The following is a 16,762-nucleotide window of genomic DNA, read 5'->3' on the forward strand; positions in this document are numbered from 1 at the left end:
TAAGCAGCGATTAGTCTTAATAAAAGGAAGAGGACCTGTTATTCAGTAGTAATTGTGTTAAGGAGTTACCACGGAAAGGTAAGTGCCGAAGCCCAGAGACGCTGGCTGACGGGGACGATGTCCTGTCAGGGACAATCTTCTGCTCACTAAATAGTGCTCAGACAGGCCAGGGTGTGAAACAACCCCACATTTATCATCTTCACAAATCCAGAGCCATGGGGCTGTCATATGCTCATGTGCACACGCACACACCCCTAGCCATAAATATAGCATGTTTTAAAAGATGCAGAAGGGAATCACTCTCTCACTCACACACACATACATGCATACACTCCCCTGAGGCTATGAGCTCCTCCGCATGCCAACGGAGCAGAGGAGGGAGTGGGCATCATGCCAGTGTTGGACAAGGCATAGTGGCACATGGCATCACACAACGCCCAGTGCCACCTTCTGCTGAGTAAAGAGAGAGTGTGCACACATGAGAGAGGGAGAGACAGAGATGCCATCGTGAGTTTAAAGCCTTGTTCAACTTCAATAGTCAACTAGTGTCCATGCAACCTTACTTGAAACACCATTTATGTTACTTAGATAATAAAAGGTGATAGCACTAACATCATAATCTTGGGCATGGTACCAAAAAATAAAAATAAAAATAAAAATAAAAATAAAATAAAATAAAATAAAATAAAATAAAATAAAATAAAATAAAATAAAATAAAATAAAATAAAATAAAATGTATTATATATATATTTATTTATTTATTTATTATAAGTACAAAGACCAAAATAATATTTTCTTGTTAAACATTCTTAATCTTGGACAAGGTACCGTGGTAAAAAAAAATAAAAATAATAAAAAATTAAAAAATTAAAAAATTAGACATCATTCCAAGGTACAAACCTCAAAATATATATATTTTTTTGAAGAACCATGGTAAATAAATAAATAAATAAATAAATAAATAAATAAATAAATAGAAAAAATAAAATAATTGATAATCTTGGCCATGGTACCATAGTATTTTATATATATATAAAAAATAAATAAATAAATAATAATAATAATAATAATAATAATATTATATATATATATATATATAAAAATACCTTGAAATAGAAAAACCAAACTACAAAGAATAGTATTTTATTTTTTTTTAAAAAAAAAGGTTGCAGAAACAATTTCAAATTTGGAAGGACAAAATAGTATTTTCTTGTAAAACATTCATAATCTTGGACATGGAACCATGGTTTAGTGTAATATAATGTAATGTAATTTAATTTAATTTAATTTAATTTAATAATTTAATTTAATTTAATTTAATAATTTAATTTAATTTAATTTAATTTAATTTAATTTAATTTAATTTAATTTAATTTAATTTAATTTAATTTAATTTAAGTACAGAGTCCAAAATAGTATTTAATTATTATTATTATTATTATTGCTGATAATATTATTTTTATTATTATTATTATTTTCATTTCATTGACAATATTTCTCTTAAAAATGAAATGTTTACAGTATAACTAACGTTATTAATGTTAACATTATATACAGATTGTAATGTTGCCAAGTTATGGCATAAAATATAAAATATAATATATGTGATGTGTAAAAACAGGAAATGTAATTCATTTGTACCTTAAAAAACAATTTATGATGATAAATGATAGCAAATGATGATAAATCCATATGTTTAACAGCATTACCCACAGCATTATCGTGAATACCCAGCTAACAAAAATATGTTATATAAGAACTTTTTACTATTGTTTTTTTTAGGTATTTTTTTTTCTTGATTATACAGCTGAAGTCAAAAGTTTACATACACCTTGCAGAATCTGCAAAATGTTAATCATATTACTAAAATAAGAAGGATCATACAAAATGCATGTTATTTTTTTTATTTAGTACTGGCCTGAATAAGATATTTAACATAAAAGACGTTTCATATAGTCCACGAGAGAAATAATAATTTATAAAAATGACCCTGTTTTAAAAGTTTACATACACTAGATTCTTAATACTGTGTTGCTACCTGAATGATCCACAGTTGTGTTTTTATGTTTAGTGATAGTTGTTCATGAGCCCCTTGTTTGTCTTGAACAGTTAAACCTGCCTGCTGTTCTTCAGAAAAATCTGAAAATTCCCACAAATTATTTGGGTTTACATCATTTTTGTGTATTTGAACCCTTTCCAGCAATGACTGTATGATTTTGAGATCCATCTTTTCACACTGAGGACAACTGAGGGACTCATATGCAACTATTGCAGAAGGTTCAAACACTCACTGATGCTCCAGAAGGAAAAACGATGCATTAACAGCCGGGGGGTGAATACTTTTTGAATTTGAAGATCAGGGTAAATTTAACTTAATTTTGTCTTCTAGGGAACAAGTAAGTATCTTCTGTAGCTTCTGAAGGGCAGTACTAAATGAAAAAAAAAAAAAGATATTTAGGCAAAATAAGAAAAATGTACACATCTCATTATGTTCAAAAGTTTTCACCCCTGGCTCTTAATGCATAGTTTTTCCTTCTAAAGCATCAGTGAGAGTTTTAACTTTCTGTAATAGCTGCATATGAGTTCCTAAGTGTAAAAAGATGGATCTCAAATCCCAAAGAATCTGTGGGACCTGAAGGACTTCTCTGAAGAACAGCAGGCAGTTTAACTGTTCAGGACAAACAAGAGACTCATGAACAACTATCACTAAACAAAAAGAGCACAGCTTTGTATCATCAGGTAACAACACAGTATTAAAAATCAAGTGTATGTAAACTTTTGAACATGGTCGTTTTTTATAAATTCAACTATTATTTTCTTTTGTATACTATATGTAAATGTCTTTTATGGGAAGTATCTTATTCAGGTCAGTACTAAATAAAAAATAACATGCACTTTAAAAGATCCCTCTTATTTTGGTAAAATAATTAACATTTAGTAGATTCTGCTTTCAGCTGCATATGAATGTTAATGGAATATTCTATTTTATCATTTCACAAACATTATGAAATGTTCCTTTTATTCTTTGAACATTCCGAAACAAATAACATTTAAAAACACCTACGTTCCATGAATGATGTATAAATAATGTTTTAGCATTTTTATAACATTATTAAAGATCAGATAGCTTCGAACAAACATGCAATTAACATAACTGCAGGAACGTTAATTCATAACTTTTAGAGAACCTTGCGAAAATGTCAAAACACTATTCCATCCACACTACCTTTTCAAGCGTTTTCCCAAAGTTTCACTATTAGACATGTATGAAAACATTTTTAAAATCAGCTATCAGTTTGCATTTCATGGATTTGGTGGATAATTTTATCCAAAGTGACTTGTATTGCATCAAAGACATATCTTTTACCAGTTCAAGCATTGCTGGCAAACAGACCCATGACCTTGGCATTGCAAGCGCCAAGCTGTACTGTTTGAACTACAAGAAGGCTAAAGGCAACATGCTGGCTGCAAATCAAACATTGGTCAACTTCTTGGAAGATAGCTACGCTTTCAACTATACCACCAACGCAATATCAAAGCATATATTCATTCACTTGCCATATTTCAACAGTCGAAGAGTTCATTAATATCACAGAGAGTAATGCTTTAATTTTCCATTTCACAACCACACAAATAGTAAATAGTAAAGAAATTGCTACTGCATTAACACTCTCAAGCTGTGTATTAATTTTAGTGACAATTCAATAAACATAGCTGAAAATAGATTTGAAGCCACCCTGTATTCTCTGTTCATTCACGCACTGAAGTGATTATCAGATTTGCCAAATGTATAATAAATATTTGACACGTTATTTTTGTATCAAATGGCGTTGGCAAATATTGAGGCGTTGTAAAACAAGCATTTTGTGAGATTAAGAGATTAACGTTAAACAGACTAATGCAAAATGATTAAGATTTTTGTTCCAGTACTCAAGGATATAATATACAACAAGGTAAATATTCCAAAGCAGTTGATGAAAGGAATGAACTCAGTACCTAAAACACGTTTCATGGGGTCAATAGGTATTGATGTCTGTCACATCTGTTGAGATTGAACGAGGTTGGTTGTAAGATATTTCCTTCCACACTTGCTCTGCTCCCCCTGTATGAATCTTAAAAGCTTGACACATTAAGCTTGTATGTGGAATGAGTCAGTTTAGAGCCAATACAATCTTCTGTAATCCTGTAATCCAAGTAAAAGAGGCAAACATATTAAAAGGGATCAGGAAAAGGTTTGTATTGAATATATTCACAAAACAGCCTGGCTGAAACATTTGATTACCGCTCCAAAGCTGATATTTGTATTTTGTTGCCTTTTTCATCTGTGGGGCGATAGATCAATTCCTATTTGTCTGCTATATTTTCAAAACTCAATCGCGGCCCTTCCAGAAGCTGCCCAGAGTATCTGAGAACACTTAATAAACGGCTCGCCGTTATTGACTTCAATTTAGAGAAAGCTGCTGAATGCTTTTCTTCCATAGAGGCCCAGAGCACCTCGGGGAAATCCAGAATTGCATTGCCATAGGAAACATATTACCACAGGTCAGAACCTCCAGTTTACAGGATTTATCGCTGAGCCCTCAATCATATTTTCACCTGTCTCAACTCTCACTGCCCCTCAGTAGCTTCTCTGTAGCTGTAGTGGAGTCAGGCTGGCCTCAATCCATACAAACACACTGAGCTCTTTCAAACGCTGGATTCTTTTTAATCGTTTGTTTTGAGAGAAAAACTCCATGAAAGTATCACAGTTTGGAGAGGACTATGACATAGTGTTGGGCGATATGGTGCAGAGACATATAGTTCTGTCTTCAGTCTGTGAGATCGCCGATACACAATTTTATCATACTAATTTATTTAATTATGTAACGTAACCTACTAGTTTAATGGCTTGAGAGTGAACCAACTCGACGTTATAGCTAAAAGCATCTATTAACTACACATATCTCTTCAGTCAAGTAGCATATTATGGATACCATGTCATAAATATTTTTAATGGGACTACATTTGTATTTAACATGATAATTTAAAACGTGAGTTACGTATTATAGCTAATACTTACATTACCCCAGTTATTCAAACAGCAGCCTCAGAAAACGAGCAAAAAAACATTTATATAGAGACTTTGTCCACGTTATAATAAGTGACCACAAAACCATTAGTAGCACGCATATATTTGTAGGTCAAAATTATTTTTTTTATGCCAAAAATCAGTAGGATATTAAGTTAAGATATGTTCCATGAAGATATTTTGTAAATTTCATGCCATAAATGTATCAAAACTTTTTTTGATTAATAATACGCATTGCTAAGAACTTCATTTGGACAATTTTAAAGGCAATTTTCTCAATATTTAGATTTTTTGCACCCTCAGATTCCAGATTTTCAAATAGTTGTATCTCAGCCAAATATTGTCCTATCTTAACAAACCATAGATCAAAAGAAAGTTTTTTTTTGTTCAGCTTTCAGATGATGAATCAAAAAAAAAAAACCTTATGACTGGTTTTGTGGTCTAGGGTCACATGGTATTTCTATAGGAACATTTCACATAACAAAAAAAAAAAAAACATAGTAAAGGTGCTACTTTTTTGAGTGCATGGCCATTTCATGTTAGAATGGATTTATTGTCAAAACCACATTGTCGAAATAAATAATTAAATCAACAAACATTCACACCTTGGGCAGAAGCTTTTATCCATAGTGACGTACAGTGCATTCAAGCCATACATTTTGTCACTCTATGCGTTCTCTGGGATTTGAACTCCTGACCTTACCATTGCTAACGTCATCCAAACACCCTGTAGCTGAACTACAGAAACACAGAAAGACGTCTGACAGAGACTATAAAATTGTCTTCCTTTCCGAGAAGTCCTCATCTTCCCCTGTGAGCACTGGATTTCAAAAACAAAGACCAATCATTCTCGAGGTATCACGTGAACTGCATTAAAAACTCCACTAGATGAGTCAGGCAACATTTTATGGATGACGTGAACTCAACATGTTTTCTTTCTCCCACTGTCATACTGAAGCTTTATCAGGTATATTGTATATGAGTTTAGATAACATCAGAGAGACTTTTCATTGCAAGCGTGTTGTTTATGACAGAAGCTATGGATGCAGCTATATGCAGCACAGCCAGGCTCATATATCAACAGAAACTCTGGCCCCCTTCTGTCAATGTTTAATTAATTTACTTGACTATTCATTTATGGCCTCCCACCGAAGTAAAACTGAAAATGCTGAATGTGTCTTGCTACTTTAAAGGATGGCCAAATAACAAGCAAAAGTCTGTTGTCTGAAATCATTCACAGTAGCCTTTTGTGCTCCGGTTGAAAGTCGGAGAGAATCAGGGTCTCGTGCAGCTATAATTAACATCTCTTTACCAAACATCAAACATTGACAAAGTCCCTTTTTACTGCAAACTGCTGGCAGAGCAACACCAGGATAATGAATTCAGACATTACCAGAATGTTAATTGCGAACAGCCAATCTCAGTTCTGCATGCAAATGTAACATTTGCATATGACTGGAGAGGAAATATAAAAAGGATCCTTGAAACTATGAGGCCGATTGTTTCATGGGAGATTCCCTCATTTCCGATAACACACAGGAATACCAGACTCAAGATGCTGGAGACTATTGGGCATAAATGCAGGGTAGACTCATGCTATTGGAATGAAAATGAGCCACAGATTCATAGCTTTTCCCAGTGCCCAGTTTACACAGTCCTGCTGGGGAGGAGTCCACAGCTCATGTTTGATAGACATTAATGACACAGATCACTGCTACCGAACTTGGACAAATATATGGTCTACTACACATCCCAAACCTCTAACATTAACACTACCGTTTAATAATGCCACTTTCATGAAAATAAAAAGGTAAACAGTATGTTTAACAAGTAACCTGCAAACTTATAAATAATATTGAAAATTCCAATAATATTGGAACGTAATTTTGGATCCAACCCAATCCCATGAGAATTGAACATTTTATGAGGTAGTGATTTTATATGAATTATTATGATGTGATTCATGCAAAAACTATGATTTTTAGAAAAAGACAGCAAAAAGGTATACCATAACCCCATTCAAAACACAAAATAAGATTGTACGATTCATACGAATTAGCCACAAAATATAGATAGAACGATAGAACGATAGATAGAACGATACAACAATAGAACGATAGAACGATAGATAGATAGATAGATAGATAGATAGATAGATAGATAGATAGATAGAATGATATAGCAATAGACAATGATAGAATGATAGAATGATAGAACACTAAAACAATAGATAAAATGATAAAGCAATAGAATAATAGAAACAACAAGAACAATAGAACAATATTGCAATAGACAGAATCACAGAATGATAGATAGAATGATAAATAAAGGGATAGATGATTGAGTAATAGAATGATAGAACGATAGACAGAATGATAGAACGATATAGCAATAGACAGAATAATAGAAGGATAGTGCGATAGAACGACAGATAGAATGATAGATAGAGCGATAGAGCAATAGATGGAATGATATAACGATAGAGCGATAGAAGGATAGATAGATGATAGAGTAATAGAACGATAGAACGTTATATCAATAGACAGAATGATAGAATAATAGAGCGACAGAACGATGGATAGAACGATATAGCAATAGACAGAATAATAAAAGGACAGTGCAATAGAACGATAGATAGAAAGATAGATAGAAAGACAGAGCAATAGATGGAATGATATAACGATAGATAGAGCAATAGAACGATAAAAAAAAATAGTTAAAAAAAAAAAAAAAAAAAAAAAAAAAAAAAAAAAAAAAAAAAGGGGCAGCCGTGGCCTAATGGTTAGGGAGTCGGACTTGTAACCGAAAGGTTGCAGGTTCGATTCCCAGGTCCGGCAGGGATTGTAGGTGGTGGGAGTGAATGTACAGCACTCTCTCCACCCTCAATACCACGACTGAGGTGAGTCCCTTGAGCAAGGCACCGTTCCCCCAACTGCTCCCCGGGCGCCGCAGCAATGGCTGCCCACTGCTCCGGGTGTGTGTTCACGGTGTGTGTGTGTTCACTACTGTGTGTGTGCACTTGGATGGGTTAAATGCAGAGCACAAATTCCTAGTATGGGTCACCATACTTGGCCTCACCTCACTTCCTTTCCTTTCCTTTCCTTTAAACAGAATGATTATAGCAATAGACAGAAAGATAAAGCGATAGAACGATATAGCGATAGATAGAGCGACAGAACAATAGATAGAATGATAGAGCGACAGATAGAGCAATAGACAATGATAGAATGATAGAATGAAAAAAGGATGATATAGCAATAGACAGAATGATAGAGCAATAAAACAATAGATAGAATGATAGAACAACAGATAGATAGAACGATAAATAGAATGATAGATAGATGATAGAGTAATAGAATGATAGAACAATAGACAAAATGATAGAACAATATAGAAATAGACAGAATAATAAAACGACAGAACGATTGATGGAACAATAGAGCAATAGATAAAATGATATAACGATAGAGCGATAGAATGATAGATAGATGATAGAGTAATAGAATGATAGTCAGAACGATACAATGTTATAGCAATAGACAGAATGATAGAATGACAGAGCGATATAACGATAGATATAACGATATAACGATGGACAGAATGATAGAACGATAGATAGAACGATAGAGCGATAGATAGATAGATAGATAGATAGATAGATAGATAGATAGATAGATAGATAGATAGATAGATAGATAGATAGATAGATAGATAGATAGATAGATAGATAGATAGATAGATAGATAGAGTTTTGTGTGCCATATGCATCAGACGTTCAGTCAGCAGTGTAACCGCCATCCTGGCAGTGCAAAACGAACCAAGAAGTCCAACACACCTCTAAAGTTCTACAAAACAGCAGTGTGATGTTTAATAGACCATTCCAATCCTACTGTATACCTAAACCCAGCCTACACAGGACTGTTGACTTCTAGACAGGTATTCTCCCAACGAGCTTCAGAAAAGCTGAACTTGCCTTCTGAGCTTCAGTCAGGAGGAGAGTTTCATAATTAGGCACCATGGGACTAAGCTTCCTATATGGGGAAAAATACTATATAGATAAAGCAGGAGGGCAGTCAATGGACAGCTCTGAGAAGGCCAGCTCAATGGCCCCAAAACAGTGAGAATGAGATACCAGGCAAGTTCCTCATTAAGCTCCCAGAGACTGTGGCTGGCAAAGTTATTTGTATTCGTGACTTAGTGAAGGCCCATCTACAGGGCTCCACTGATGGTGCCAAGAGCCATTCAGTGAGTGTAGAAACACCCACTCCACAGGCCTCAAGAGAAAGAGAAGTAGATGCTGCACTAGCCAAAACTAAAGGAACCAGTTACTAAGGACTATCAGGTTCACTTCATACTGAATGTTAACGTTTTTGTTTATCTTTTACATAGTTTATCTTCACAAAATATATTTGTTTTATGTGGATGTAACCTCAATCTCAATTAATATTTCTCTACTAAAAACTGATTCAAAACAGTACCTTGGTTAGGGTTAGGGGTCTATAAAAAACATTTTGTTTTCTCTCAAATTCTGAAATTTCATTCTTTATTTTAATTGTTCTAGACTCTCTTTTAATGATTAAATTAAAAAATATTAATCAAAAAGCATGAAATGTACACAATTTAGCAGCAATTTATTAAACACAACAAAAATACATTTTTAAGTCCCTATGAAATACTTTTTTTAAAATCAGTGTATTTTTTACCAAATTCTGTGTTTTCCATTAATTTTCTGGAATCCATTCTGATTAAATTGTAATAATTAAATCCATCTCTAATTAATTAATGTACAAAATAATAATTATTATTTTGTTTATTTCCCCCCCCAGAAATACTCTTTTGTATTTATTTTCTGGTAAATAAATTCTAGTATAAAATGAAATTTGGGTAAATATTCCTTCAAAAATAAAGTTTTTATAATATATTTCTGTCACAGTTTCTTCAAGTAAAACCAAACTTTTATTTTGACGGTATGCTGTGAAGACAATTAGTTTCTGTTTGTGTGTGATATGACAATAGTCTCAAAAGAAATGGTAAAGTTCCAGATCCAGAGATTATGTTTGTGTTCTTATACTCATATATTGAGATGGCAGAGGCTGAAAACGCTGTGAGCATCATGCGCGCTTCAGTATGTGTGTAAATTATAAATTACACAAAGATGATTGCTATAATAGTTTATTATAGCCATTTTAGCTATTGAATTTAAAGTTAATGTTGAAGAGGTATACAGTTTACCCAGAACAACATGCAGAAGCAGCAAAAATATTCAGTAAATTGAAACAAATGCACAAGTGTGTTGCCAATTAGCAACGTATCATCGATTGTTTAATATCAACATGCTTTCCTTACAAGAAATGGATGGTTAGCGGTACTGGAACCATAAATGCTCAATAAATCACCACTACCACATTCCTGCTATTGGTATTGCCACCAGCTCTTGGGATTAATTACAGTGAATATGCAGCAACAAACTACAACCAAAAGTTGTGCTCTTTTCTTATGAACTCAGCCTTAGGGTGTTTACATATTAGAGTTAACACTGCAACAAAGAACAAAGCAAATCCATTGATTAGAATAGGACAAGGACATAACGGATAAAACAAAACATTTTTAAATCTAAAACAGAAAGTAAGCATCCAATGAGGCTGACCAATGAGAACTGTGTAGAGCTGTGTCTGGTTGTGCTTTCGGAAATCCAATATTCTGTATCCCAACTTGATTTAAAAGTGACCTGTTTTTTCCCCAGCCTCTCAAACTGCATTTTTGCCATTCCTATCCGTCAAACACCCCGTCAGAGTTTTCTCTGATGTGCAGGTGCCCTTAATCATCTGTGCGAAGCCACGCCACACTCACACCAAATGAGGTCCCCAAATAATTAAGAACATTAGTCTACCAACAATAAGACCAACTAAATCTGTTCCACAAACACAGCATTAATCAACAGGAAGCAGGAAGTGAGTTTTAATTCAGACATGCAAAATCAATCACTGAAGAAATCAGAATCGCAAATACGATTAGCCAGGCTTGAGTACTCGGGGACGAAAACAAAAGCAAGATAAAGTGGCGCCGCTAAGAACAAGCTCATAGACTTATAGATTTTGCTGAAATCTTAAGCTGCACTCCCACTGTGTCTGAATGAATAATTCTGTTTGAAACAAAGGGTTTTTATGTTAAATGAGTCGTGCAGGCAACTGCTGCAAGCAGATTTTGAGAGTGCAGATTAAGGATATTTGAGAAAACCAGACATTTGTTAAAGAGCTAATTCAGAATTCACTCAACTGTAATTCCATGCAATACATCAACTTGCATCATGCATTTTCAAGTGGGCCCAAATGTGATATGGAAATGTTGAAACCTTATAGCCAGAACTGAAACAACACCTTTAAATGCTAAGTCATTTTATCGATATTTAGAAAAGTTAGTAAATCTGTGATTTAAAGGTCCCATAGCATACAAGTGTAATAAGCTAGTGTTCATTTTGTTATTATTAGGTCAGCTAATATTGTTAGTTAAACTATGCAATTCAGTTTTATAAAACTGAATTTTTTTTCAAGACCAAGACAAACTTTGTTTGAATGTTTGAAAAAGTTTAAAAAGCCATGAAGCTTTATTTGCACATATTAATTGCAATTAAAACTTTCCACAAAAATCTTTAGCAGCACAATGGATTGATACAAACCGATCTCACAGTAATTCATACATTTTTGACAAGGTGGCTAATTCGTACGAATTTGTACGACCGAACTTGTACAAATTTATGCGATTTGTGAAAAGCTGTATGCATTTTATGAGGTGACAAATTCGTAGGAATTTATACAAAGGACCACATCTAACCCCACCCCTAAACTTAACCATCACAGAAATCACAGTGAGGCACCTCATTAAATACGTACAAGTTGGATGGTAATAAGAAATGTTTCTTGAGCACCATATCAGCATGATGAATGATTTCTGAAGGGTCATGCAACACTGAAAACTGGAGTAATGATGCCAAAAATTCAGATTTTCCATTACAGGAATAAATTATGTTTTAAAATATATTCAAATGGAAAATTTACCATTTTTAAATTGTAATAATATTTCAGAGTTTTTCCAGCTTGTACAGAATTTTTATGGCCATACTTGCTGAAAAAAATAGCAGATGCTGGTTAGGTATGTTTTGGTTTAAGATGGTCCAAAGCAGGAGCTAGTTGCTTGAGACCAGATTAGGACCAGCAAATGACCCTCTTAAACCAGCTAGGACCAGCTTAAACCAGCTAAGGACCAGTTTAAACCAGCTCAAATCAGCAGCCATGCTTTAAAACATTCCTAACCAGCATATGCTGGTTATTTCAACAGGGATAAGAGAGATTACCAACACCATACTTTTGAATGGCAATTAATTTACTGAGGGTTTGCCAAAATTCATGAATCAAAAGTCCATTTCTAAATTTTAGGTTGTACTGACAGCCTAATTTGTACAAATTCTCATACAGTTTGTAAAAAAATGTATGTATTTTAGCAGGTGACAAATTCGTAAGAATTCGTATGAAGGACTAAAATGTTTCAAAATATATTCAAATAGAACACAGTCCTTTAAAATAGTAATAATATTTCAGAAATTTTCTTGTCCTTACTGTATTTTTGGTGACCACAACAGGAAATCTTACCAGCCCCAAACTTCTGAACGGCAGTGTAACTTTTTTCAATTTAAATTCCAACAAATTTCCAACCCCAAGTTGTACTGGCAACCTAATTTCAATAAATACTCTTCAATAAGTTTGTGTTGTGAAAGTTGTTTTCATAGTACAGCAAACTAATTTTCTCAACAACAAAAAAAAAAGGTACACTTGATTCCCTCTTGATACGACCCTATAAAACAAACACTGAAACAAGCTCTCCTTTAGCATACCAATTAAAAGAATCTCATCAAACGGTCAAAGCAGAAAATCAAATTTGCTGTTAAAGCTGAGCTGAATTATAAAAAATCTGGGCAACGGCCAGCTGGGGTTATCTTCAATAACTTTGCGCTGTGAAAGTTACAGTATGTTTTCATAGTACATCAAGCTAATTTTCTCAAAAGATCAAGGGACGCCCCTAAAACAAACACTGAAACAAACTAACTTTTATCATACCTATTAAAAGTTAAGTGAATTCTGAATTTGTTTTCAACACTGATGATACAGCCCGATCTCACAGCAATTCATACATTTTTGACAAGGTGGCGAATTCATATGAATTTGTACAACCTAACTTCATGCAAAGTGGATCATGCGACACTAAAAAAAACTGGAGTAATGCCTGCAGAAAATTCAGCTTTTCCATCATAGGAATAAATTATGTTATAAAATATATTCAAAACTAAATTCAGTCCTTTTAAATTGTAATAATATTTGAGAATTTTCCCTACTTTTACTGTATTTTTGACGCCTGTAATAAGAGATCTTACCGACACCAAACTTTTGAACAGCAATGTAACTTTCTGAGGGTTTGCCAAAATCAATTCAAATCTAATAAATTAGTCCATTCCTAAATTTTAAGCTGTACTGGCAACCCAATGCCAATAAATATTTTTCAATAAGTTGTGTTCTGAAAGTTACAGTATGTTTTCATTGTACATCAATCTAATTTTCTCAAAAGATCAAGGTAGACTTGATTCCTCATGATACGACCCTAACAAACACTGAAACAAGCTCACCTTTAGCATACCAATTAAAAGAATCTCATCAAACGGTCAAAGCAGAAAATCAAATTTGCTGTTAAAGCTGAGCTGAATTATAAAAAATCTGGGCAACGGCCAGCTGGGGTTATTTTCAATAACTTTGCGCTGTGAAAGTTACAGTATGTTTTCATAGTACATCAAGCTAATTTTCTCAAAAGATCAAGGGACGCCCCTAAAACAAACACTGAAACAAACTAACTTTTATCATACCTATTAAAAGTTAAGTGAATTCTGAATTTGTTTTCAACACTGATGATACAGCCCGATCTCACAGCAATTCATACATTTTTGACAAGGTGGCGAATTCATATGAATTTGTACAACCTAACTTCATGCAAAGTGGATCATGCGACACTAAAAAATCTGGAGTAATGCCTGCAGAAAATTCAGCTTTTCCATCATAGGAATAAATTATGTTTTAAAATATATTCAAAACTAAATTCAGTCCTTTTAAATTGTAATAATATTTGAGAATTTTCCCTACTTTTACTGTATTTTTGACGCCTGTAATAAGAGATCTTACCAACACCAAACTTTTGAATGCAATGTAACTTTCTGAGGGTTTGCCAAAATCAATTCAAATCTAATAAATTAGTCCATTCCTAAATTTTAAGCTGTACTGGCAACCCAATGCCAATAAATATTTTTCAATAAGTTTGTGTTCTGAAAGTTACAGTATGTTTTCATTGTACATCAAGCTAATTTTCTCAAAAGATCAAGGTAGACTTGATTCCTCATGATACGACCCTAACAAACACTGAAACAAGCTCACCTTTAGCATACCAATTAAAAGAATCTCATCAAATCTAATTTTCAAATCTAATTTTCTGTTAAAGCTGAGCTGAATAAGAAAAAATCTGGACAACGGCCAGCTGACCGCATTGAGTTTCAAAGTTGGAAGTAAAAACAGATACTGGCATCAGTGCTCATTGCGAGTCAAGCAGCACTGATCATAGGGCAAATAGAGAGATAAAGTAGTGTCGACCCTCACCTTTCAGCAACACCCACATCTCTACATGACATCGTGAGCAGGGTCGATGAGGGTGAGCAAATTCAGACAGCTAATAAATCAAACCAACCTCCCCCTTCCAAAAAAATGGAGGGTGAGGAGAGCAAAAAGGGATTTCATCATTACAGCCCAGATCGATCCTACTGAACCCAAAGTCCTGAGAGCAGCACTTTGCTAACATGCTATGCTAAGCATAGACAATCCACAGCCTCGTAGCCAAGAGTCAATTCATTCATTCACTCTCAACACTTCCGCTGATCGCCCATCAGAACCCTTTCCCCTCCCAGCCAGAAAGCACAACATGTCTTATGATCAGCACTCTGCAGTAATTACCGTAATGAAGTGTGTATACGACGAGTAGCATTAAATGTTACGGAGGCAGAATTTGACCGATATTCAGGCTGACTGCGCTGTGGCGTCACCGCAAACCACTCCCCTCGGCCGCTGTGGCTCACTAACACCCTTCACAGTGACCGCCAAATATGACTGCCACAGAAACTGGGACGCTGCATGCCACATATTCAATCTGCACGGGAGAGAGGGATCTAGGGATGTGGAACAGAGGGAATGATATCGACATGGGCCCGTTTCAACCGCTTCCCTCCATCTATCTACCCCTCCACCCCCTTACAGATTCTGCTTGTTACCAGCTACCCACAACCAGGTCACCAAACAAAACCACACTCATATTCTCAAACACACACACATAGAGTCTCTAGAGCTCATCTATAACCTGGAACTCAAACATTAGAATCCAATGGGAGTTTCTAAGATATTTTTACACTACATATTTATTCCAGCTATATATTTATATGAATAAAATGTTTCCTTTTTAAGCAGAAATACACTGTACAAGTTCTATGAGTTTCATCCACACAATATGCAAATTTGATATCCTTAAAATAGAAGCGTTACAAAATAAAGCTTTTTCCCATTCAAAACGATTTCAAGTACCACCAGAATACTACTTAAAGAGGTTTAGTTTACCGTATGTGCTACGCATACTTCCTATGTCATTTGCCCGGAACAGCTTACAAGTATGATAGTTAGCGCAAGATAGAGAAAAGTAATTATTAAGCTTTGAATATGCATATTTTTCTTACAAAAATGCATCAGTTTGCTACAGGAGGCCTTTATTTAACCCCTGGAGCCATGTGGAGCACTTTTGATTATGGATGGACACACTTTATTGGACTGTTGAACAGAAACACGGCGGGTGTTTCTGTTCAACAGTCCAATAAAGTGTGTCCATTATTAAACTTGAAAGAGCCAAGATGTTTTTTAATGTAACTCCGAACTTCTGAAAGAAGAAAGTTGTATACACCTAGGATGCCTTGAGGATGAGTAAATCATAGGCAAATTTTTATTTTTGGGTGAACTAACCCTTTAAGCATGTGCATGGGATTGACTGATTTAAAATAAATGCAACCAAAAGCATATTCAAATGCATGAATGCAAATTTGTTTTACTGCAGTCATCGTAGCAAGGCTAATATATTCACTTTGTGGTGCATACAGTAATATTAGGATTGTCAATTGATTAAAAATTTTAATCAAATTAATTACCTGATATGGTGATTATTTCATCACTTGAATCGCAATTAGGTGCATATTGAATATCTAGGAGAAGCTGGCAAATTAACATCTCTTATTATGGGCATGATTAAAAGCATTCATTTTTTAATTTGTTATGTTTTAAAGATTTATTAATGATTGTGAGGGGAAAAAAAACACATTCAATTGTCCACCCAAATGAATACCAATACTTATTTTAGAAAAAAAAAAAAAAAAAAACAGAAGGCTTTCAATTGTGATGGTATCTCTGTGAAGGAGAAAATATTTGATCACAAGTCCCTTGAGACAGCCTCACTGTTTTACAATTTCATATGACACTGAAAAGAACATTTTGAGCTAGTTTATTTTCCCAATTAGCATTGTGTTGGGTTAAAAAAATAGTTTTAGCCAGAGTGAAGATATTATGAAATAA

Source organism: Garra rufa, chromosome 11 (genome assembly GCF_049309525.1).
Source record: "Garra rufa chromosome 11, GarRuf1.0, whole genome shotgun sequence".
NCBI classification, from domain to species: domain Eukaryota; kingdom Metazoa; phylum Chordata; class Actinopteri; order Cypriniformes; family Cyprinidae; genus Garra; species Garra rufa.